Here is a 26941-nt window from a genome sequence, read left to right as displayed (position 1 = left end):
TTTCCAAATAAATTTCAGGATCATCTTGTCGATTTTCATGAAAGGTAACCTGAATATTGATAAGATTTCACTGAGTCTCTATCTATTTTGGACAATATTGTCTGATAACAGTAAATCTTCTAATCCATGAACATGGTATATCTTTCTGTTGGTTCAGATATTAATTTCTTTCAATAATGTTTGTAGTTTCCTTAGTACAATGATTGTGGTTTTATTCTTTAGTAGTTCATTATTTTGAGTTGTATTAATTTGAATTGTTTTTGTATTTCCATTTTCAGATTGTTCATTTGTTTTTATTGTTATTCATTTGTGTGTGTGTGTGTGTGTGTGTGTGTGTGTGTGTGTGTGTGTGTGTGTGTAGGTATGTGCATATGAGTGCAGTTGTCCTCAGAGGCCAGAGGAGTTGGATCGCTTTGGAGTAGAAGTTAAAGGACTTTGCCAGCAGCCTGATGCAGTTGCTGGGGATGGAACTCAGGTCTTCTGGAGTACATGCTCTTAACTGCTGAGCCATCACTCAGTCCTTTTTTAAATTTTTAAAGTAAAAAAAAAGTGGATTGTATGTAAGTGTGTGTGTGCATGCATACATGGTGTGTGTTGGGAGTGGTGCCCATGCCGTGGAAGTCATGTAGAGATTGGAGGACAACTTTATGGGGGAGTTCTCTCCCTTCCAAGGGTCAGACTCAGGTCCCCAGGTCTGTATGATAAGCTGCTTTGCTCTTGGAGCCATTCATTGGCCCTGGTTTTTCAATCTTCACACTAAAGCTTGTAAACGTTGTGAGCACAGTTATTTCTTCTAATAGCTTTTTTTGTGGCTCTTCAGGAATTCTATGTATAGGACAAACTTCATCGGCTATCAGATAGCTTTGCTCAGGACAGACGCCTTTTTTTTTTTTTTTTTTTTTTTTGTCTGCTTGTCCTGGCTAGAACTAATACAATGTGTAATGAAAGCGAAAAAGCGCCAGGCGGTGGTGGCGCACGCCTTTAATCCCAGCACTCGGGAGGCAGAGGCAGGTGGATCTTTGTGAGTTCGAGGCCAGCCTGGGCTACAGAGTGAGTTCCAGGATAGGCTCCAAAGATACACAGAGAAACCCTGCCTCGAAAAAACCAAAAAAAAAAAAGAAAGAAAGAAAGAAAGTGAAAAAGCATCCTTATCATGTAGGAACAAGATTTTGGTAAAAAATAAACAACATAATTTTACATCAAGTATTGTGTTAAATCTTTGGTAGATGTCCCTTTTCACTTTAACTAAGTAAATTCCTATTTATTTCTATATCCACCCAGCCAGATAACTACATTCCCAGAGGTCTTTTCCCTCTTTGGCGGTTTGTTACTGCAGATGTGTGTGATTATGTGACCCACATCTGCTACCCACTGAACATATACTCCACGAGAACCAAGGAGCTGTTTGTGACCACTTTATCCCCAACTCCTGGCACAGGGTACAGGAATTTAAACAAACGAATAAATGAATGAATGAATGAATGAATGAAGCCAACCAACATACATGGAATCAGGAGGCTGCAAGGACACTCAGTGCTCCATTCCTCTTGATTTAAACCATAGTTTTAAAAAATGTTTGCTATGCTCTGGAAGGAAAAGTCCACTTTTGCTCTTGAAGTGACAGGGCAGCTCCTGTTTTGGAGATGACTCTTAAGCAGTGAGGACATTATAAATCTCCCCATTTCCCACTAAATCTACCTTATTCCTGCTATCATGCCTGTGACTCTCTGTCCACATCCGTCCTAAGAGCATGTACGATTTCCATTGGGCTCATGTCACACATATTGGTTTTCTCTCCCCCTTTCTCTTTGAAGGAAAAAGCCAGGCATGGTCTGTCTTGGTCTTCAGAAATTTGTCAAACGAAGAGAAGAATGATGGCCACCATTGAGTAAATAATTTAAAGACCTAATAAAAAATAAAGTTTTGTTTAATCCATATTCATTCTGAAATGTTTGGGGCTCTTTTGTTCTTTCAACACAAGAAACATTATTGCATCTTAATTTTTAGTGAACAAATCAATGTTTTAATGACACTATAACCAAAATTCCTATCCAAGTGCAGTCACAGTAGATCTCGTGGTCTGGTCAATGGGGACCAATATCATTTTCAGCTAAAATCATAGTAAGCATTTTCTTCATCCATGTTTATCCAAGCCATTTTTACCTGCCCAGAATGACTGTATCTTTCTCCCTGTATTTTTAAGTGGCAGCTAAAATCTTACCTGGTTCCTGAAGACATTATGTCAACACCATTCCAGCCAGAGATATGCCAAGCTTCCATCCCTGCCCCTGACACAGCATGGACCTGCTGCAGGCCTGACAGTTGTTCAAGCTAACTTCCTGCTCCTTGAAGACTTCATCCTCGCCAAACTATCTGAGTTAGTTAACTGCTCTCATTGCTATAACACAATCCCAGACACAAACAGGAAGATGATTAGAGAAAATCTAAGATAATTCTTTTTTTTTTTTTTGAGACAGGGTTTCTCCGTGTATCCCTGGCTGTCCTGGAACTAGACCTGCAGACCAGGTAGGTCTCAAACTCAGAAATCTTCCTGCCTCTGCCTCCTGTGTGCTGGGATTAAAGGCCTGTGCCACCATCACCCAGGTTAAGAAAGTATTCTGGATTTTAACAATTTCTAGCCATACATCCTTTTCTATCTCACTTGTGCTGTTTGCAGATGCAAGCTTATATACATTGATTGATGTCAGTTACAAGTGTGTCTTATCTTTCCTACAGACTAGACTATGTTTCCTGATACCATGGAACTTGCCATATTCACCTCTATTCCTTCATATTAATTCCTTCATACTAAAAAAAAATACACATTTCTCTTGTGTATAATATATTCTTATGCTTATTTCAGCTTAAGACTAAGCTAGCTCACAGTTTCTGGTGCTCACAAGCCTTCACTCAGGATCTTCTTCTAAGACGGTTGGCCATTGGCTGGATTCATTTCCTTGCATTTGAAGGTCTGAGTTCACATTATCCTGCTAATTGTTGGCCAGGAACTAGGGACTGCCTGTGGTTGCTGCTATGTGGCTCCCAGGGCAGTTCAATCGATCCCAGATGGATTTGGGATCATCATTTCAGAGGTGTCAGTCTCTAGTCACTAGCTGCATTGATTCTGGGTCACCGTGAAACAGGTCATCATGGGGGTGCCCCAGAATCAATGATGAGCAGTATGTAAAGAATGAAGCAGGAATCAGGGACCAGACTTCACCTTCAAAGTCAGGTGCCCATGTACCTAGTCCTCCCAGCAAGGTCGCACCTCCAACAGTTTCAAAAGCCTTGCAGAATAGTGCCATCAACTTGGGACACGAGTCTGTCAGAGACGTTTCATACTGAAACCTTAACGGTTCCTTTCAACAACCTCAGTACATTCATGCTCACAGTCGCCAAAACTGGGAAAATTATCTTGGCATACACATACTTCATTATAAAACCGTCACTGCCCACTCTGCATTGCCACAATTACCCAGGCCCGACTCCCTACCACGTACATATACATAGGTCTGTACCTTACTTGACCTTACCTTGTCCCACCCTTTCATTCTGTTGCTACTAAATAAGTGTGCTGATTAGATTTGTGTCACCTTGACAGAAGCTACAGTCACCTGGGAAGAGAGGTCCTCAATTAAGAAGATACATCCATTCCAGTGGCCTGTAGGCAAATCTGTGGGGCATCTTTCTGATTAATGATTGCTGTAGGAAGGCCCACAACAGTGGGGTTGGTGGCACCCCTGGGCAGGTGGTCCTGTTTGTATAGAAAGCAAGGTGAAAGAGCCATGAAAGCAAGCCAGTAAGTAACAGTACCTCATAGCCTCTGCTTAGGTTCTCGTCTCCAGGTCCCTGCCTTGAAGTCCTGCCCTGTCTTCCCTTCATAATGGACTGTAAGATGAAATAAACCATTTCCTCCCCTTTGGGTCATGGCATTTATCACAGCAAGAGAAAGGCAGGCAAATACAGCGAGTAATCTTGCCTCTAACCTATTTCTTCCTATAGACACTGACTCCACGTATCACAGTGACAAGAAAGTATAGCCACGCCCAGCTCCGCTGTGCCATCCTCCTCCAGTAAGAGGACTGTTAGACTGCACGAGCCAGCTCATAGTCACGGTGAGTATCCTTAGTAACCTGGACATCAAAGAATTGATTCTAATGCAGAAATATGAGGGTACTGACACCAAAGAGGGAAGGATGGATGAAAAAGGTTTAAGACACAGTGAAGTTAAAAATATTTTCTTAATACGGACATGACCGACAATATAAACTTGTTTTGGAGTTGGGAAATCTGAATAATTTCTACCTTAGTCTCTTGAAGACATTACAAATTTATGGAGGAAGAGATAGAATACAGCATTTCAGAAAAAGACTCCAACTCGACTGATCATAAAGTATTCACTTACGACTTCTTGTTGTTTCTCAAAAGTAGAGGCTTCTAATGTCTAGATGAGGAACATTTCCTCGGTACTGGGTCAAGTGATGTCATGTTCTGGTTAGCCCGTTCTCAAGATAAACACATCATGATAAACAAACATACACAAAAACCCTAACTTATGGTACCTACCTTTTTCTGTCTCATCAATACCCCTACAAGGACCATTTTTAAGCTCCCGAAGGTCCTACAGCCAGTTTGTCAAATCCCTGTAAGTTGTATAAACTGTTACACAACAGCACTGCACTAACACCTACTTCTGTATGTCACCACACAGGTGGGTTGAGAGCTACGATCCCCTCAGTAAGCCTCTGGTCTAGCATTGGCATGGACATTCACACTTGGATTAATTGCTTTGAGAAATCTGGTAGTTATGGTGACTTGGAGCCCATAAAGATAAGAACCTTGTTTCCCAAAGGTTTAATTCTCAAAGATTGATAGGTAATAATGCCCTAACCATAGCATGCACTCCAAAGTTCCACCTTATTACACTTTCAAGGCCCCCACACTAATGCGGTTCTTGGGTAATCTTTTTCAACATTAAGGCATTTGTGGCTAGACACAACTAGTCTTTCAAAATAGTTAAAGACCATTAGCAACAACAACAACAAAAAATTCCCACTCCCACAAAAAATTCTTTTGATGGAACAAGATAAAATTGCTCTCAAATTTTGTATTATTTATGAGCAAATCACAGCTCATAGGGCGAGAGGTCAGTGGAGAGAGATGAAAGCGTGGTGTGGGAACACAGGCTGGGGTTATGGACAGCATGTACGAACATTGTTCGCCTCTTCTTAACCCCGTGTGTAAACAGCTCTGCGATGTGCTTCTCTCAGCCATGAGACCAGTCACGCACTACAGAGGTGTCTGCCTCCGGGAGTGGGTGAAGTCCTTAAGGCTTAGGTACATTTTGCAAGCAAATTGTGATAGAAAATCTGAACTAAACGCAAAAAGGAGTGAAAGGTATCTTTAATTAACATTTTGTGAGGAGGGAGACACTTTCTGATATCAAGTCGTACAAGGATTCAAAGCGTCTAATAGTTAAAATCAGAGGATATCACGCTCCGTGCAGTTCACTTGGCTTTGACCACTGGATTTTTCTTTCAAATTGTGTTCAGCTGTCTGGCCATGACCCCATATTCACATTCGTATATTCTCTCTCTCTCTCTCTCTCTCTCTCTCTCTCTCTCTCTCTCTCTCTCTTTCTCTCTCTCTCTCTCCCTCTCCCTCTCTGTCAATTATGGCACCTCTTCCTCACTTTGCCTGGATTCTTCAGAGTCAAAAATCCTGAAATCATAACTGGCTCTGTGCAGCATCCTCACCGAGGCATACCTGTAGACTGCTAACCACAGTTGTCCTTGCATATTTCTATAACTTCTGTCTTTTTTGAGAAACTGCCCCCCATGCCTTTTAGAATCTGGTTGGGAAAGTACACAAGTCCAAGGTATTGTTATGGCCAAGAAGGCATGCCTGGGCTCAAGCTCTTCTCCCCACACCTCTCATTCTACTGGGTTCCACTACCTAAAAAACCTCAAGCAACTTCTCTAGCCTTCTGAAGTCTTCCCATCTCTAAACTAGGCACAAAGTACCATTAAACATTTTCTTTATCCGATTCAAACACACTCATAATGAAGGTGTAAGTTCTCCCCAGCCAGGAGCATCTCCCTTCTTGTCTTCCAGCAGACTTGATTAGGTGTGTCCCTCATCTCATTGTTCCCACTAAATTGGAGCCTATTTGAAGTATCCAATTCATCACATTCATAGTCATTCATCATAGCCACTGAATGCCTGACAGCACGTCGCATGATGCCCTGCATGCTGGGACCTCTTAGGGGCAGGTCACGCATCTGCCTTCTTCGCTATACCTCTGCTTTACAGAGCAGTGCTTGATAAATCTAGACATGCAATAAATATTGGTAAAATAAAAGTCGGTACATCAGGAACAGGGTAATATGCTTCATACGAAGTGATACATCAATCAGCGGGGCAGCAGAGTTCTTGGAAGTTGTTTTTCACTATTGTATGCCTGGAGTTCAGTCTGTTCGTGGTCAGAAAATGACCAGTAAGTGAACTACTGAATCAATCAATCAATCAGTCTGCTGGCCTGATGTAGCTTCTATTGTTGCATGGAAAGCAACTTGCAATCTGAAAGTGCTGTTTGGTGGGGCTGAAGCAGCATCATGCCCTTAGAAGCAATGGCAGAGATACCACACAGAAGGTCCCTGAATCAGTGACTCATAGGCATGACAATTTTGCTCACTGGGGGGTATTTGGCAATGTCTGGAGACAGGTTTGGTAATCATCACTGGCACCTAGTGTATAGAGTCCGGGGACACTGTGAACCATTCTACAATGAAATGACAGGACCTCCAGTATATCAATAGTTCAGGCCTTGGGAAAGCCTGCTATAAATGATCAGGTACAAGAGATCGATTCTCTCACGGTAACATGCTAAAACACGATTCAAAAAGATGGGGACTTTCTGTGTGGTGGTCTGTCTCACTCACCTAGTCACAAAAAGTCAGGACAGAAAGGACACACTAGAGTTCACATCCGAACCCTTTGTTCTATTTAATTATTTTATTCTGTTTTGATGTTTTGAAACAGAGTCTCACTATGTAGCAATGGCTGACCATTCACCTGCCTCTGCCTCCGGAGTGATGGGATTAAAGGCATGTGCCAACACACCTGGTTTTGAACCCTTTATTCTAAAAAGGGACCAGATCCAGAAGGAGAAGTGAATGGTCTAGGTCATGTGGCTGGTGAACACCGGGCCGGTATAAGAAGTGAAGCTCCTGGTTCTCATGCAAGGCAGGAGAATTCTATGACTCATGAGAGCCTTCCCTTGTAAAAAAAATCTTTCCCTGTTAAGGGTAGATAAAATTATTCCACCTGTGACTATTACATTTTATGGCCAAAGGGAGGTTATCCTGCGAGTCTTAGCTACCCGTAGGAGCCTTTTAAAATCAGATTCTCTTGCTGATTGTTGAACAGGAAGTCAGACAGATGCCCAACCACCAACTAGCTACACATTCAAGTAAACATCAACCTTGTAAACTACCCTGGGAGCTAACAAGACAGGGAAAACAAGCAGTGCCTAGCAGCTGCATTCCTGGCCGGCAGCTAGCAGGATAATGTGACATAGAGCCTTCAAATGCAAAGAAATAAACTCAGCCAATGGCCAGCCATCTTAGAAGAGGATCTTGAGTGAAGGCTTTGAGCCCCAGAAACCGTGATGGGGCTGAAGAAGGATAAGATGCGCGCACGCGTGGGGATTTTAGTTTTTATCGGGGCATATAAGCTTGCATCTGCAAGGTTACAAGAAAAATAGAAAAAGAAATGTGGCTAAAGAGAGTATTTAAAATCAAGTAAATTCTCTTAGAATTTCAGCCACCATCACCAGGATGGGCCAGGTTCTTGCGCGGCCTTGGACAGGAGTCCTGGGATGTGCAGGCTCTGAGTTCAGCCCACTCATCAGCCTGGGAAAGAGGAGGTCCTAACAGCAGAGCCCACTTCAGGTAAATGTAGACACCAGCAGAGCTGTGGCTCTACACACCTCCCTTGATACTGTAGCCAGGGTCAGGGCCTCCCCGGGTGGGGCCACACAGAGTCCCACTCACCATATATCTATAGATGTACAGGCTTTAAATCAAGCCTAAGGCTGGTAAATAAAAATTTTCTCGCCTCCTATACTGGCGAATGGACTTCATGATAATATAAGAAGGGCTTCCTTTTCAAAGATGAGCTCATGTTGTCTTGCTCAAGTTGGGGCACCTCTGAAGGATGCCTTTTCAGAGCTTCCATAAGACCCCCCATAAGGCCTTAGTCATGACCCTACAGAGGTCAGCCTCTCCCTTTCCTCTGTCCTCATTCCTTACTGTCCTATATACGAGTGTCCCCCAAGAACATTCCCAGAGGAGCCAGTCCAGGAGAGCTACCCTCTCCTTCCTGAGTCACACTGTCTCCTTCCTGCAGGTGGCTCTTTCATCTGCACCTTTAGCTCCTAATCCCTCACTCCTCAGCCTGCCACCTGCTGGTACATACCAGATGGCTTCCAAGAGTCACCCATTTCTCAGGAGAAAAATGTCACCGTCATCTCTCGCTGTTTGTGTGTTTTTTTGTCGTCCTGGGGACCAAACTCAGGCCTGGAGAATGCTAGGCAAGCACTCCACCCCTGAGATACACACCCAGCTCTGCCGTCACCTACTTACTACAGCATGCTGGTTACATCTCTTTCTGGCAGTTGTCCACACAGATGAACACACCTATTGAAAGGACCAGCTCTGTTTGAAGGATCACATTCAGCATAAACAAACAAACAAACAAACAAACAAATAAATGCACATTTAATTATGTGCAATGAGAGCATCCATGTCATTTGCTGGCCAGATTTGCTTGAGACTTTCTTATCGTGCATATCCCTGTAGCCTGTTATTCCTCAACAGATTGGACAAGTTTCAAGGTTAATAAAAACGCTCTGGCAAATTGCTATTTTGAAAGTGATTGAAGGCAATATCCCACTCACCACATATGTTTGACCTTTTGGGGGAGGAAAAGCAGAAGAAGCTTGTGGAAGCCTCATGCAGGGTTAGTTCTCTCGACAGCTCTAAATTACTTGGCCTGTGTTGAGTTGCCTTAAGCACTACCAAGACCAGCCTTGCCTTCCAAAGTCTTTCTCTCTCTACTTGAACTCATCACATTAAACAATAGTGATAATAATGATAACTCAGCAAAAGCTGTCTTCTTGCTGTCAGACTCCAGCCCATTGCCCTCCATGTGAGTCTTCTTATTGAATGTGCACGACAGCCCCGCAAGTCAATATTTCTATTCCATGGGAAAGAGAAATAGGAAATTGAGATTTAGAGGAACTAAGTAAACTATCCTAATCAAAGTGTTTCAGGGGTGAAACCTGAATGAAAACTGAGGGCTTCCTACAAACCACCTCAAAACAGCTTGTCTTCAGTCATAGCTGTAAGGACCGTGGGGCCTTCCAACAGGATCTTCTCCCAACCTTCAGAAGGCCGCCTATCCCTACAGAGCAGGCAACAAGTTTGGAGGAACCCGTAAGCCCACAAGGAGCTCTTATTAGATGACTCACAAGAGCTTTGGAGCAAAGATCCCAGCTCTCTTGGCAGTGGGGTGGAAGGGGACCACCCTAAGGAAAGTATTGCTTTCTGATTGTTAAGCTCCAGCCACCCCCTGTCCATGCTGAGCTAGTAATGCTCTTTTATTGGCCTGACTCACATCTCCACTTTCTAAGTAATATCCTGTGCCCCCTCTCAAATGAATGACTTGCACTTGAATCTTTGGCTCAAAGTCACTCCTGGAATGAATAAATAAATCTTCCTGGGAATACTGGGGACTGGGAGAGGACAGTGTTGGGCTGACTCATGATTCTACTTTGGTATCATCAATGACTTTGGATAATTCTCTCTATTACATTGGCCCTATATCTTAGGCTAGCTCTCAACTAAACTCTTGCAGTAAAATGCTCCCTAAGGAAAACCAAGAGTTTTTGTACCATTTAGTCATAGATTTAAGACTTTTTGAGGTTTAAAGAAAACCCAAACCAGTGCCTCAGATATGATTTCTACTCCCCTCCCCTGTCACCCCTCCCCTCCAAATACACCAAGACAATATGCTAGTTGGCCCATGGTCAGGTTCATAGATTCTGCCCTTAATCTCCCTACTCTCCTACTTAAAAGCCTTGTCACCTACGACAACCTTTCTAACCTCTCAGTGACCTTATAACCGCAGTAAAAATCATGATGAGAAGGTCTGCTTTGTGAGGTTATGGTGAGTAAAGTTTGATTTATATAGTGTTTACACACTATTATTGTTGTCATTGTTAACTGTTGAGGATGAGATCACGGGATGAAAGCTCAAACACCGTAAGGCACCCCTTGAATTGTGCCTTGCTCTCCTCCTGTTGGACTAATGAGCCATTTAGAGGGCCGCAGTCAATCAGAACTTTAGGGTAAGGCATCAGTTTGCCAGGGCATCCCTCCTGCCCTAATGTCATCTGAGTGGTACATTAAGGTAGAATTCAGATCTTTGGAAAAAGAAGACGGATGGGTGTGTGCTCTCTTAGAACAACACTTTCCTCTTTGGAGGAAGATGCAGGACTGTCCCACAAGCGAGACCCACCCTGCTGAGCTTCACCTCCCCCACCCAACCTCCACTCACTCCTCTTCCGCTTTAGGCAGACTGCCCTCCTAACACCCTGTCTAGTTCACCTCCTGTGTGGTGGTGGCTTCTGCCACCTCCCTCTGGAGTCCCGTCTTTCCTGGCAATTCTCCCGGGCTGGGGGGCTGGGGGGAGGGGGCGAGCAGAGGCTTTCTTTCTGCTGGAGGTCACATATTGAGCTTGACTCTTGTCCAACATGATTCCTTGAGCCTTTGTTATCTCTCACCATCCACACTCAGAAATGCTCCGCTTTGTATCCAAAGATCTGTGCACAAACGCCTCTGTTACCTAACCAAGAGATGCAACCCTTCTCCCTTCTGCACCCCACTTCTCATATATGTCACCAATCAGTCATTCGAAGGTGCCTAGAAATGAGGCCTGTGAGAGAAGAGACAGCCCACGCCTTTGCTTCTTGGTAGAATAACTCTGAGACACATGTTAGAGCAGGGTTCATCAGTCTTTTGAAAAGAGGTACACAATAAATACTTGAAGGTTTGCGGGGCATCTGGCTTTTGTCACAACTGTTCTCCTCCAGACGATACATAAACAAATGAGCTTGGATGTGTTCCAATGTAATTTATTTACAAACAAGGTAGGTGGCCCCTGACTCCTGTTCTAGATTATTTCACAGGGTCCCCAGGGTTGGTCCCAGTTGTCAAGTGATTTACTCATTAATGTACTCTGTCCTTCTTTCTCAGCCTCCGCATAGCAAGTACTCTGTGACCATATTATATCCTGGTCTTAGTTTTGCTGTAGAAGAAATCTAAGCTGAGACCAATAGGTCAAGTGTAAGATATCATGAAGTCAGATGATGGGAAAAAGTTTCCAGTCTGATGGAGTCACAGGGGGTGGGCCAGGCAAAAGAAATAGCAGTTGTATAACTTGGGAGCAGAAATCATGGATGCATTGAGAAACCAGAACAAGATCTGAGTGGCTGGAGCATGGGAGGAGGTAGCCATAGCAGAACAGAGCCTTTCACCCACAGAGATGGGACCAGATTCCACGGGACCACACAGGCCATGCTAAGACCTTGGATCTAGATCCCGAAGTAGCAGGGAGGCACGGAAGCACCAAAGCAGCCAAATGGAAATGACACGTATGTATGTGGAAACGCCAAACCTGAGGGGCCACTTGGAGCTCTGTCTCCTGCCCCCTACCGGGTACTAGTGACCTGCTTCCTCTTGCTCTCTTCAGTCCCATTTGACTAGAATCCCTGGCAAATCAATAGCATCACCCTAAACCAGAGCATCAGCAGTTAAGCACCCTCCACCAACAGGGGACCAAGAGGAAATAACCAATAACAATACACCATGAGACAACGGCAGGACAAACTAATCCGCCGCGCTCGGGCCTCACCGGGTTATTACTTAGATTTGGGAAAGGATTCGGGAGTAATATCGTTGACTTCCACCAGCTCCTTGACAATTATTACAGCATAAGTCCCTACCGCCTTGCTTCTCTCTATCCTTGTCTTGAAGAGCTAGTGTTATGAAGTCTCCAAACAGGAATCCTGGAAAAGTTGCTCCCTTTGCTGTCCCCTGTCACTCCTTACCCAGATGAGAAAGAAGGAACTGTCACCCAGAGCTGTGGCTGTGTCCCCATGCTTTCCAGAACTTTCTTCTGCTAGTGTGTAAGCACACAGGAACCCAATATGCTCTGCACCCTGTGGCCTGAGGAAATGGGACGTTTTCCTCTATCACAAACATCCACCTTGTACTAGATGGAGGGTGGAATAAATCCACAACACCAAAGGGAAGTTCTTTGGAGGAGTCCCACATGGTCACTAGGCTGCTGGTGGCACTTCTTCCCAAGAGGTTTAATGGGGGGCAGTTACCCATATCCCCGTGCGAAGATTCAGTCTGTCACAGCAATGCGACCTGGCAAAGGTAAGTCTTTTCTGTGACTAAAGACAGCTGCTTCCTAAGCATGCCAAAGCATCTTTCTGCCCTCCTCGCCTGCTCTGACACACTGCCTAAACACAGGAACGTATTGCACATGTGTTACTTGAATTTCTTTTGGGTTGTTTTGAGGAAGTGGTGTTGTTGATACAGTCAGATCCAGGGCTGACACATTCTGTGAATCCCTACAGTCACACAGCTGGGAATCCCTACAGTCACACAGCTAGAAATCCCTACAGTCACACAGCTGGGAATCCCTACAGTCATATAGAGGCATCACTAGCTTTCTAAGGCTAGAACATTAAAACAGCCTGTGTGGCTTGCTCTCTTTTCCCCACTATTCTGTTTTTGCTGTTGTCTTACTTGGTTGGTTGGGTTTTTGCTGTTGTTGTTGTTTGCTTATTTGTTTATAGTACTTTTAGTCTTTTTAGGGGTTTTATCTTGCTTTGCTTTATTTGAGATAGGATATCACTATGTAACATGGGCCAGCCTCAAGTACTCTGTCCTCCTGCCTCAGCCTCTGGAGTACTAGGATTACGGGCATGGAGCACCATGTCAGCTTTGAAGCTACTCTTGTGACAATGGTGACATGCATTTGCAGGCCAAGCACTTGGGGCATCACCAACCCTGAAGGCCAGGAGGCACCTGTTTGCCTAATAATTCTCTTACAACTGGCAGAAAATCCATCTCCTACCTGCTTAAGCAAAGAGGAAGTTATTGAGCAAACTCAACTGAGACAACCAAGGCCGGGCTGCTGACTTGTGTGCCTTCCTCCTCTTTTAAGTGAAAAACATGCTATTTACTATTTTAAGCCACCAAGGTTTGAAAAAGATCATTGTTTTATAAGATGGAGAATTTACCAAGTGCATCACTTCCCAGCAGCGCTGCCCAAGTATGTTCCAGGCTGCCTAGTCGCAACTAAATTTCTCTCCAGTGTGGATCCTCTGTCTTGTTCCATTGGGTCTGTTGATGTTAACTGTGTGTTCACTGTTAAGCTCATTAGTAGTCGCAAGTCACGTGCTGTTCGGGCTTTCCGACCGACCGAACTAGCTGAGCTTTGGGGAAGAGGGGACTATTTCACAGGGACTCCGTTTTTCTCTTCTCTGTGTCACCCTTTGGCTCTTCGTAGGAACAGGAAGTGACAGTTGTTCTGGACCCTATATCCCCTCTGATTTAATGTTAGGGGCCCAGTGTTCTCATTAAAAACCACATCTTGTCTCCCTGGCTTTGATTACATCAACACCATCCCTGGGCCAACTACAGTGACCAGAAGAATCCTGTCTGTGGCTCAGCTTAGATGACAAGTGGCATCTGTCACCAGACACAGTGCTCTATCCAAACACAGAGGCTGAAGGGGCTGGAAAATATGAGGGTGTGCTTATTTAAAAAGGGTGAAGGGAACAGAAGGTTTCTCCAACACCATGAATGAAATAGACAATTTGCTTATGATTGGCAAGTGGAGTCATGGCCACAAATATGCCCCCAACTCATTAATGCCTGTCTTTTCTTTTGAAGACAAAAATTACAAGTCAAATGTCTCAATGAGAAAGGAATTATTCATATTAAACTGTAAATGGCTGGTACAAAAATGTGTTTGATTGGAGTAGAGGGGGAAAGGTATATATTAGTTCTCCTCCATTTGAATTTCAAAATATCCCAAATCAGTGGTCCAGGAACAATGTAAGTTCATTTCTCACAGTTCTGGAGGCTCCAAAGCCGAAGTCAAGGGGGAACTCAAATTCAGAGTTTGCTGAAATCTTGCTTCTTCATCAAGGGCCTCACTGTAACTTCATATACTGGAAGAGGAAAGGGATCTCTCTTTCTTTTATGAGACCCCGTCATCAAAAGGCTTTGTTTCTTTGTGCCATCACTTTGGGTGCTAGAATTTCAACATACGATTTTGGAGGGACTCATACATTCAGACCACAGCAGCATTATAGGAGTATTTGTTCAATGGAGTGGAAGAGGGGTAGGGAAAAAAGAAACGCAAAGAAGAAAAAGGAAAATGTGCCTCCACCTACATTTTTCCTAAGGCTAGCTAGCCCTGCTCTTGTGCACAGGAAAAGCTATCATATTTTAAGAAAAGACCAAAAGGGGCTTCTACAGAAAGCCTTGTTTGAAGCTAGTAGCAGAAGGAAGAAATAGAAAATGTATTCGTTCCCTCAGAGTAATTACAGTTTAATTGAAACCCAAGTACGTGGTACACAACTTGTGCTGTACACACAACTGTGTACCATGGTGCGACAATAATGTCTTCAAGGAAGTCACCAGCCAACCTAAGTGAACTCAGGGTAGGGTTCCCCAAATTGCATCTCTGGAGTATTAACTCTTCAGTAGCTTAGCATATCCAGATACGCGAAAGAAGACAGAATGAAACCCTTTCCAAATTCATTTAATGACAGAGTTGTGAGTCAAAAGAAACATGTACTAAGAAAAGTGGACTCAGTACCAGGCATCTTTCCTTTTTCCAGGTTTGCTTGTGTTCATTCAACAAGATGAGCACATGATCAGCTGTTAGGGATACACAAGTTATCAACAAGAATAGTCAGATTACAAGCTCTGTCACTCATAAAAACGTATTGAGAAAACAGCCAAAGTAAATGGACATAATGACAGATTCTAGTCCAACCCAACAGATGCTCACAAATCAGGGCAACGTGGTCCAATGACAATTTGCATACAACACTAGCAAGTACCACCAAGGAGACATGCAAGCTCTAACAACCTATGGGAAGGAGGCTACAGCTGGGTAGTGGGGAGGCTTTAAGGAAAGACTTGGTACGGGAGAAATCCATGGCTTGAGACTTTAAAGATGGAAGAACAAAGCTCCAAAGAAGTACGGTAACTGTAAAGGAACATGACCTGGTGGCAAAGATCAGGGAACTAAGACTACAGAACTTCAAGGTGCAGCTCCAGACGGCCCCTCTGGGGCTCTTGAGGGGAGCTATGGACCTTGCAAAGTCAAACAGATGAGGAGAAGCACTTCCACTTTGCGTAACAGCTCCAAGTCTGGGCATGTGGTGAGCCCTGTGTGGAATGGAGTGCCCCAGAGGCTCATGGTTCTTAGCCAAAGAGCAATGGCGTCTCTGAGGTGTGCTTGCCGTCGACATGGATTACACCTCCCACTTGAAGAGAGGCACTGGGACAGATGCCAAGCCATCACAAGCCCCTCTGCTCCTTAACATGGCACTTCTAGGGGCTGTGAAAAATATAAAATGAATCATTCTCTCAAGACACAAGGGCAATCATAACCGTAAAAATTCTCATCCGCACAATTTAATCATTCCCAACAAAGGGACTGATCTTTGTCAGCTCTGTCAGAAGCCAATTTTTTTTAAAAAAAAATTAAGCCCAATAGATGGATAGATAGAGACATGACACAGATACAGGTATACAGTCTCAAATAACATGTACCGTTCAATAAGCCATGCAAATAAAACTGTACCGAAATAAAAAATACCATCATAGCCAACACCGCAGAAGTTCCTCCATACTAGAGCGTGTTGTAGAGTATTAGTTGAAGATGTGTTACATGTGTTTATGCTGTGGAACATTTGTTTAATGATGCAAGGATGTGTTGCATTCCTTTGTGTTACATTTGTTTAACTCTGTGAAGCTGTGTTACTTTGCCTGGCTAAAACACCTGATTGGTCTAATAAAGAGCTGAACAGCCAATAGCTAGGTAGGAGAGAAAGAGGCAGGGCCGCCAGGTAGAGAGAATAAATAGAAGGGGGAAAAGAAAAAAGGGAGGAATGAGAAAAGGAGGAGAGGAGGATGCCGGGGGCCAGCCATCCAACCACACAGCCAGACATGGAATAAGAAGAAAAGAAAAGATACACAGAAATAGAGAAAGGTAAAAGCCCAGAGCAAAAGACAGTTGTGATAATTTAAGTTAAGAAAATCTGGGTTAGAAATAAGCCAAGCTAAGGTCAAGCATTCATAAGAAAGAATAAGTCTCTGAGTCTCTTTATTTGGGAGCTGTGTGGCGGGCCCCCAAAGAACCAAAAGAGAGAAAAACCCAACAACAAGAGTATCTGTCTCATCACCTCCCCAAGGGGAAATACTATCATTGCTTCCAACAGTACAGATTAGTTCAACCACTGTGTAGTCTATAAGAACAGATGAAATGTGTGGACTTTGGGGAGACTCCTTCTTTTTTTTTTTTTTTTTTTGGTTTTTTCGAGACAGGGTTTCTCTGTGTAGCTTTGCGCCTTTCCTGGAACTCGCTTTGGAGACCAGGCTGGCCTCGAACTCACAGAGATCCGCCTGGCTCTGCCTCCCGAGTGCTGGGATTAAAGGCGTGCGCCACCACCGCCCGGCGACTCCTTCTTTTAATCACTGGGCTTGTGAGAACCATTCATGTTGTTACGTGTGGGCTACAGACTGCTCATTCTCAGGGCATAGCATCCTTTTGTGGGACTGTACCATTTTCCACCTATACTATTGTGGGTGGGCATTTGGATCCATTTTACCTGGGGGGCTGTTACAAATTCCTATCCTACAAATACTTTAATAACGTCTCCGCTGATTACGTGATGAGTTTCTTTTGAGTCTTCCAGGAGTATGTTAAGCTTGAATTTCTCCCAGACTGAAATAGTTCATCTCCGAGAGATTTTTTTTCCCCCCGACAAGATTTCTCTTTGTGACAGCCCTAGCTGTTCTGTAGACCACGCTGACCTCGAACTCCACCTGCCTCTGCTTCCCAAGTGCTGGGGTTAAAGGTGTGCACCACTGCAACCTGGCCAGAGAGACGCTCTTTGAGACTGAGGAAGTCCTAACAAGAGGCTCATTCATATTTGAGAAATAAACAACTGGTAAGTCTCAGGAAGTCCCTGAAACTTGTTGTGTTCATAAGGCCCATCCCTCCCTAAAATTCGATAAGCAATAAAGACTTCTGAGGAGAGGAGACTCTCTGACCTGTCACATGGTCCAGAAGTCATACAGAGAGCTCCAAGGCTGCAGTTTTCATGAATCATCACCCATGCTGGGTGGGCTTTTATTGATATAGCTGCCTTTGAGTGATCAATGCTACTGTAAGTAACTCCAATAAATCATTGGTTTACCAAGTTGAATTTTAGTGGTATTGTTACTCTAAGTCTATTGTCAGTTCACTGTTTGTGCTAGGGTCTGTGTGTGTGTGTGTGTGTGTGTGTGTGTGTGTGTGTGTGTGTGTGTGTGTGCATGTGTATATGCATGTGTTGTGTCTCTTCAGGGAAAGTCTCTCACATACCAATTAATGCCTGAACAGGGACCAAAGAACCAAACATGAGTTGGGATGAAGTGGTCACATGGCCCCTGCAACAGTCGCTGAGACATTCAACTAAGGTTGATTGCATGAGGATGGAGCATCCACAGAGTAAATCCCAATATGGCTACCTTTCCGGTGTGCTAAATGAGGAAGAGTGTCTTCTTGTTGTATTGGTGGCTGCACGTTCCCTTCCACAGGTGCCAGAACAAGTCACCAAGCCTAAGCTGTCTGAGAATGAAACATCTTTGGGGAGAATCTCAGGTGGCCATCTTCCTTTACTGGTATGGGGGAGTTTGCCTTCTTGATGAGTACACATCATGAGTATGGGGAAACCACCAAACAGACAATGAATTAAAGATTATTCTACAAATCCTGAGAGTAACATGCATGAGACGGGTTCATAAGCAGGCTGTGGCATCAGTTCGTGGACCCGGTATAGGCAGTAAGACATGAAAATGAGGCTTAGCTGCCTTTCCAGAAAGAATTTGTTTGGTTAAGGAGGACTTACAATGGGAACGGGACATGTGGTTGCTAACCTCTACATCAGTCTCTGGTTTGGAAAGGAAAGTGAATAAAAGGGAGGAGGAGATAAAGGTCCTGCCTTATCTTCTTCTTGTTGTTGTTTTGTTGATCTTTTTTTTTCGAGACAGAACTTCTCTATGTAGTTTTGGTGCCTGTCCTGGATCTTGCACCATAGACCAGCCTGATCTCAAACTCACAGAGATCTATCTGCCTGACTCTGTCTCCCGAGTGCTGGGATTAAAGGCGTGTGCCACCACCTGGCCTTGCACTTCTTATGGCTAGAAAACTAAAGGTAAAGAGAACACAACCGAAATCTGTGTTAAAGAGACTGTAGTGGTTTAAATGAGAACGGCCCCCACAGGCTCATAGATTTGAATGGTTGGTCCCCAACTGGTGAAACTGTTAGGGAAGGTGTGGTCTTGTTGGATAAGGTGTGTCACTGGGTTCAGGCTTGGAAATTTCAAAAGTCCAAGCCATTCCCAGTTAGCACTCTATCTCTCTGTCTGTTTGTTTGCCTCTCTCTCTCTCTCTCTCTCTCTCTCTCTCTCTCTCTCTCTCTTCCTCCCTCCCCCGCGGGGCCCCCCCATCCTGCTTGTGGATCAGATGTAAGCTCTTAGCTGCTGCTCCAGCACCACGCTTCCTGCCATGCTCCCCAAGATGGTCATGTTCTAACCCTCTGGAACTGTGAGCCCCCAATTAAATGCTTCTTTTTCTAAGTTTCCTTGGTCATGGTGTTTTGTCAAGGCAATAGAAGAGTAACTAACATCCTTGGGATCCAAAAAATTGGAATCTGTGGAAAGAGTCAGAAAATGAGAAAGAAAGTGAGGTAAAAGTCATAAAAATATTCATCATGTCTGAACTTTAATAAAGAGAAAGGGAAAAATCTATGATTCTGCACATAGGTGAGACCAACAAAAATGGCCTGATGCCAGAGACCATGATAGTTAAGAAGTGTCCTGTCTCTCAACTGATGTAACTGAGAAAGGTTTTTACAAGCAATAAGATCTTGTCGCAGCCTGGTTCAGGAGGCTGTAGGGAATGAGGACAGATGGACTCAAGCTCTGTGCTGTGGACCCTGCATGCTACCATCAAAATGCCAAACAAGATAAGACTGCAGGTACAACAGTGGTACAGACTATTTTGAGTCCAACCAACGATTTTCTGATTGGATTTAAGGCTCATTCTATCAGAATAAATCCATGTCTGCTACTGTGTGTCAGGACAGGAACCTGTGGCTAGGGAGGCCCCAGTACTAATGTTTATAGATATTTATTAATATGTATCTTTTTAAACGTACATGTTTGGGGAGGTTTTTGTTGTTGTTTGGGTTTTGTTTTGTTTTCCTTTATCCGCTAACCTTTCCTTTTATTCTTGATAGGTAGACATTCTCAATATTCTGATCCACCAATTATTTTCTCTTATAGGTAGCAATTTTTATTTCCTGTTTTAATGACCTTTTCTGATTCCAAGGGCTTAGAAATGATCTCCTGTTTTCTTCTAAAGACACTAATGTTTTCACACTTAAATCTGCAAACTCTCTGGAATCACTATTGTTTATATGGAGTCAGGTCAGGGTGTGATAAGCCGCATGCAGGAAAACATGTAGCACATGCTCTAACACAAACAAATTTAGCTCACAGGACCAGCAGGCACCGTGATGGTTGTCAGGAGAAAATGGGCAGAGGTTAGCAAAGTGACTAACCAGTTCTAAGGTAAGTATGGTCTGTAGTCCACACTACAGTTAGTGCCTTCCATTAGTAACCCTGCCTTGGATACTTGGAATTTCCTTAGATAATAGATCTTACTTTCTCTCACAACACAGAGACACTTGTGATAACATATATCTGTAATTCCAGCACTCAGGAGTCTGAGGCAGGCAGATTTCGTCACATTCAAGGTTAGCCTGGGCTACATAGTGAATAGCAGGCTAGCTACAGTTACATAGTGAGACTCCAAACCGAACAAAATGCACACAGACTTTCAGCTGTGAGAAGTGACGGATGTAATTAGCTTGACTGTGGCCAGTGGTTCACAGTACAGACATAACAAATCATCTCATTGTATACTTAATGTTTCACTTTATGTGTTCATTATATCTCAATAAAGCTAGGAGAAAAAAGACAACTAAGTTGGCTTTCCACCTTGCTAATCTACCAGCTTCCCACAAGCTTAAGGCCCAGTGACCATTTGCAGTCACTCCATCTCAGCATACTTTGGTACTGTCCCAATGCATTTGCATATGGATTCCCTACCAGGAATGGGATACTTTCTCATCTCTCAGTCACCTCTGCCACTCCGAGATCATGCTCCAACACTCCTTTGTTCTTAAAGAAGTCCTTGGTTCTATCCCTTCCTTCTGATCACATTTAGTTTCTCCCATAACAGAGTTTACCTGCTTTGTTAGAGCAGCTGTGTAGCCTTTTCTATTTCAGTGCCCTACTCCTGCAGACCAGCTACTCTTGGAAGGTTTGAAGGCAGGTTCTGTGGCTTACCTTTGTGTTTTCCCCATGCTTGGCTTGGGTAAGAACTTACTATGTTTTGAATTGATTACTATTGAGGAGGGCTAATGGGAATGCCATCGACCAACACATCTGAAGTTGAAATTGGGACTCTCCTTAGGAAGCAGAAAAGACCATAGATGCAAGCTTCATGTAACATCACCCTTTTTAAGTAGAAAGAGATGAGGTGGATAGGAGAGAAATGTCAGGGGCAAAGTTGGGGGGCATTTTTCTTTTTATTAAACATAAACATAACTGGTATGGACTTGTCCCAATTGCTATGAAAGGAAACACTACTAAGTATAACTATTTTCAAATACACACAACATAGCCTTCTGTGTGGTGTTCAGAAAGTTGAGAAGACACAGATATATGTGAGTTGAGTGCCTGTGTATGGATCGGTTTCAGGAAGGTGAAACCCAAGCAAAGCCCAAGTGATGATCCTGTTGATATCAAGACTCAGAGTCAGAATTTGAGTCTGATAGAGCAGCTGGGACTTTCATGTCGTGGTTTCTAGAGAATAAAGCCCTTTCATGAAAAGAGGAGTTCCAGAAGTTTCTGTGAAGAAGTACAGTACCCTTGGTTCAAGGTTAGCCTACACTGCACACTACACAGAAGGCGAGCCTTCATAGTGTAGAGCAAGAGCCATTCTGACAGTCAGTAAGTCAACCACCAAGACAAAAGTCTTTGAAATGAAGCAATACAACCCAAATTCCCCAAGTCACATTATCTGGTAGATCATTAAAAATCACTATGAAAGGAAAAGGGAGTGGAGTGGACATGACCCATAATCAAGAAGAAGCCATCAATAAAATGGCCCTGAGATGACTCAGATGTTGTAATAATAGAGAAGGACTTTGAGCAGCCATTATAAATATATTCAAATACACAAAGGAAATTGTTGTCTTAATAAATAGGTGGTGAATCTTGGAGCAGAAACAGAAACTATGAAAAGAACTAAGTTGGGTTTTAGGAGCCTGGCTCAGGGATAGAACATCCCACTTATGCCTGGTACTGTAAACCTGGTCAAGAGCCAGTGGCTGGGCAGGTCATAGGCCCTAAAGAGGGGACATATTACTGTTGCTTTGCTAAGTGCCCATGATTGTCAAACTGCCTTCTAAATGCTTCGGTTTATACCCAGAGATCAGTGCAGCTCTCAGCCCCAGTGAGAGGAGCTTCCTTTTCAGTGGACAGCGGTTAATGCAGAGACCACAGCTGACCAAAGAGCTGGGAATAAGTAGCTGTTGAGTTCTCAGCTCTAAATGGGACACTGGTATCACACTCTTTAAGACTCGGGGAACATTTCAGAAGAGACAAAAAGAATGTAAAGGCAAATGACAGGAAGTATGCTGTGACATGCTGTCTTCTGGACATGACATAGCTATCCCACTCATGAACTCACAGTAGCTGTGGTTCCCTGCACAAGGCCTCCACTAAGACTGAAACAGTCAATATTCAATCATGCATGGGGGAGGGGCTCATGAGGTCCCAACCTTTCCTAAAGGACTATGGGCAGCGAATGGTTGCTGGGCAAAAACTATCATTTTCTTCGGTAGTGTAGCCACTGATAGACACATTTTACATAGTAAATACAACCCCTCTCCATGCACATACTCATGCTTATACAAGCAACCCTAATTAAACTTAGTGAGTCAAAAAAAAAAAAAAGTCATATTGGAGAAAGGAAGAGTTCCAGTGGGAGGGGGTGAATGAGTGAAAGCATTGTGGGATGAAAATGACAAAATTTGTACTAAAGATGTTTGCAATTATCAACAAAAACAACAAAACTCAGAGCCTTGGTGACTTAACACACAGAACAAAAGTGAGTCTGGGTACCAGAGAGAGAGAAAGCAGAGACTGAGAACAGAGTAGTGATGCTAAAAATAATGATAATGTGTCATTCTTTTTTATGAGAAAATGACAGAAGAAATTCAACTAAGCTATGCAGGACACAGGGAAGCCACAACTAGACAAATTACACTCAGACTCCTGAATATTTAAAAGAAGAATAGTCCAGAAACATCAAGAGTAAAATGACTCATGTTGTAATATTTCTGAGCCAACTTCCTATGAAAAGCAGTGCTCAGAAGACAAGAGGATAACATCTTCAGAGTGGTGAGTGAAACCACTGCCAATCCAGAGCTTTATATCCAGCAACATGTATCCTTCAAAGGCTGGCGTGAAATAAATATGCTGTCATATAAATGACTGAGAGTGTGCTGTGAACAAATGTGCACTGTGGGGAAAAAATAATAAAGGGAATTCTTCACACTGAAGGAACATGATCCACACAATAGCTCAGATCTATGAGAAGGAATGAACAGTGGGTATGAGGTCAGTAACAAAAGGTAGCCCCCCATCTCTTAATTTCGTGATAGAAGGGGAAGAAACAGAGAAGCGGGATGAGGCAAAAGCCACGGACAATCAAACAAGATCAAATCCTAGCCTGCCACGTGTAGCTACAGGACGGCAAGCAAGTAAGTCATTGCTTCGCTCACTACTGAGCTCATGACACATGCGCATGGATGCTTTTAAAAATTAAAAGAATGTACACCCAGAGCTTAGCATGGCTTCCAGACACAGGAGCGCTTCAAGTGAGCAGCCCCTGTGTTGTTTACATCAGGAACTACATAAGAGGCAAAACTTCAAGTTCAGAACTGTCCTGTCTAATTCAAAACTGCCCAAAGTTGTAATACATGTTTTTCTCTCTAAAATAAAGATCATAGAAGTTCATAGCATTTATGGTGTTTGATTGTCTCTGATGTAAATATTCAGAGACGTCCAGTTTTAAGATCATGGATGATAACATCAAATATTGCAAGTGCTGGGTTTGTCACTTTAGGGACTCCAAAAAGCAAACGCCTCCAGTGCAAACAGATGCTAATGTGGGCGTGAAGTTTGTCAGTGCCTTGGGACAGCAGAGCAGTCTCTGCCAGCTCTCAAACTCACCCTCCACTTAGCTCTTCCCTGAAGGTTGCTGTCAGTTTCTAAGTCTCTTACTTTGTTTCCAAAGGCAACCTGGAGTGTCCCTATAAAATATATGGATTACTGTGTTTTTACTTTATTGCTGGCCATACACAGAAAATAAAGCTAAACAATATTAATGTGATTTAGCTGGAAGGTACTGCTTTACAGAGGGCTCTGGACCTGTGCTGAGGGAGGACGGTGGGGGGAGAATTGTCCAAATATGCAATTTAGTTTCACTAATTCTACTAGTTAAATACTCTCCATGGACTTATAACCCACACCCTCTTGTTCCTGGAAAAACGTAGATGGCCTTCTTTCCCCGTTGACCATTTCTTTTGAAGAAGAATTCACAAAGGGCCATGATTTTAATTTATTGGTAGGCTTTTGATTTTTACAGTTTCTGGACTAAATACTCAAATAAGTTTAGTTATTAAAAGACTTATAAACTAGTGTTTGCTGTCATGTGAATTCTTGACTCTATTACATACTGTCATTGTCCTTGAAAAGAGAGATACTGCACCTCTCACCTCCGCAATGAACACCCATTCTCATAGGCTATGGAATTCTTCTAAAAGATGGCAACTCTTCACCAAAAGAAAAAGTACACTCTTGGGTCCAACTTCAGATCTATTGCTTTATTGAGCCAGAAATACTGAAGGTGAGCCTAGAAGTCTGTTAGGGAGCACTCCAGGAGATGCTATTGAACGCCAGGCTTGAAAAGCCTTCCTTCTTAGGCAGGAAGGAGAAATACAACATTCAGTGTGTTGGAGATATCACCATGGTAAAAATGATGTTCAGTTTGTAAATATTTACATTTTGTTTCAGGGTTTGCTTGTTTGTTTGTTTGTTTGTTTGTTTTTAGGTGGAAAGACTGGTCACACATCACCTAGGCTGGCCTTGAACTCTTGACATAGCCCAGGCTAGCCACAATCCCAAAAATCTTCTGCCTTGGACTCCCAAATGGTGGGATGACAGATCTATGCCTGCTTCAGAATTTTTGTTGAAAAATTCAGAGAGAGAGAGAGAGAGAGAGAGAGAGAGAGAGAGAGAGAGAGCCCCAGATCTATCACGTATTCCAAATATTTTGCAACAGGACTGACTCTGTGGTGCTGGCTTCTTCTTTGCTTTAACAGCAGAAGTTTTCATTCTATTAAAAATCATTTCCATCAGCGAAGTCAAGAAAATGTTTCAGTGAATTAGAATTTAGAAAAACTTCAAAAATAGAACCATAAAGTTCTCAAAATAGTGATGTATTTCCTTCTAGTGGAAGACTCTAGAGCTCACTACATTGGTACTGAATCTTTTTCTTTCACCGGCATGAGTGGTTAATTAGGTGCACTTTTGCTATCAAAAACAATAAAAAACAAACAGCATAAAAGGGGGTTGTCAAAGCTGTGCCGTCCATCAGGCAGCAGCGCTTCTTCCCCTCATCGGATCTCAGGCATCCATCCGATGTGTTAATATTTATGGAGTGTTTATGGGAGAAATCTGTTAGGATTAATAAATAATAAAGCTAATATCATCCTTAAAAATAAATCAAGAATCTCATCATAAACTTGCCCATAATTTACTGCAGCAATAAAAAATAAAAAACAACAGGAAAGTACTAAGCATCCAGGATTGTTTCCATTACTCAGAATATCTAACTGCTTCAATGTCCTTTTTTTTCTCTCCTCTCTTCACAATGAAATAAAATGCCTTGGCAACTTCAACTTTTAGTAATCTTTTTATCAATCCGCATGAGGCCAGAAAGATCAGATGTACTTGGTAGCTCACTGGCGTTTTCTTTCTGCCTGATTTAAGTCTGAAGTGTTAAATTTGATAAATACAATAATACTAAGATTAAAGTCTCTCGATTCCAAACTGACACTGAATTTATTATTGTGAGATGTTTTACCAAGTTTGTGGGTTAGAATTGTAAAAACCCCTTGAAATTTATTCAAAGGTTATTTCTAGTCCTAGGTAAGACATTGATTGAATGTTCATTGACTTTATCCAAGTGACATGATTCTTTCTACTAGTTAAAAATTCTGGAAGAGGAGGTGGAGGTGTAATTTAAGATTTTTTTCAGCATAAAAATAGAAAATATACAAATGCATCAAATTTTTAACACTCATATTTTCTATGATAAAATAGTGAAAAATAAGAAAAGTGTTCCACTGTGTGCTAGCAGACCACAACTCCCCTGGACTTCAGGTTTTTCCCCCTTCTCTGATTTCAAATTATACTTTCTTTTTCTCTAGATTACTAGTCTTGTCTCAGTGATGATGCCCATGCCCCTGGGAAGAAGGGAACTGCCTTCTTCTATTCAAAACTCAATGTTTTCAAAACTCTATCTTAAGAGCTGAGGTGGACCAATGCAGAGATGGTGTGATTAAATGTACTTGAGCTTAGGAGGCACACAGGCAGATAAAAGATCCTAATCTGAGTCAGAATAGTCACTTCGTGAACACACATTAGCTGCAGAGTGCTGAGAAAGAACAGTGAGATCACATTAGCCAACCCTAATGTTGTTTTGGATTTGGATCTTGGACTCTTTGAAACATCTAAGTCTAATTATTTTCCAAGGGCTTTGAAGTATTTTATTGTCTTGGGAAAAGTATGAATTGTGCAGGTTTTTGCTGTCCCAACTTCACTACCCGTCAGCACATGAGTTTTTTATAGACAGCATCTATTTTAAGTCCGTCTGTCAGTCTGTCTTTTGATTGGTATATTTAGAATACTTTTATTTAAGGTAACTACTTTAAAGGCAATAACTTTATCTTTATGGCATTTTCTGACATAGGAAACATAAATTTGCAATAACATATGGGGTAGTGCTGGAAAATCAATGATAAGTCCATAATTTTAAGAACAAAATTTGACATTGTGTGCTCTGTAGGTCAACAGCTGAGGTTCTACACCAGTCCGTTTTAGATATGTCCCAGAGCACTATTTCAATGTATTCATGTGAGACAAAGAGCGAGGAGAAACTGAATTGTGACCAATCAGGTAGCACCTGTGAACTGAGTGTTAACTCCATTGTAATGTCTACCAACAGAAGAGCCTTCCCCTTGCCCTGCCTGACAAGAGGCTCCTACTGTGAGATGCTTCAAGAAGTGTTAGTTCTGCCTAGGGATGCGGCTCAGTGAGAGAGCTCATGTCTAGGATGCTCAGGGCTCCAGATTCACCATGCTGTACCGCCCCAA

The sequence above is a fragment of the Peromyscus californicus genome, unplaced genomic scaffold (genome assembly GCF_007827085.1).
Source record: "Peromyscus californicus insignis strain IS unplaced genomic scaffold, ASM782708v3 Scaffold_8__1_contigs__length_139910024, whole genome shotgun sequence".
Classification (NCBI taxonomy): Eukaryota; Metazoa; Chordata; class Mammalia; order Rodentia; family Cricetidae; genus Peromyscus; species Peromyscus californicus.
The sequence above is the reverse complement of the archived record's forward strand: the minus strand, read 5'-3'. Positions refer to the sequence as shown.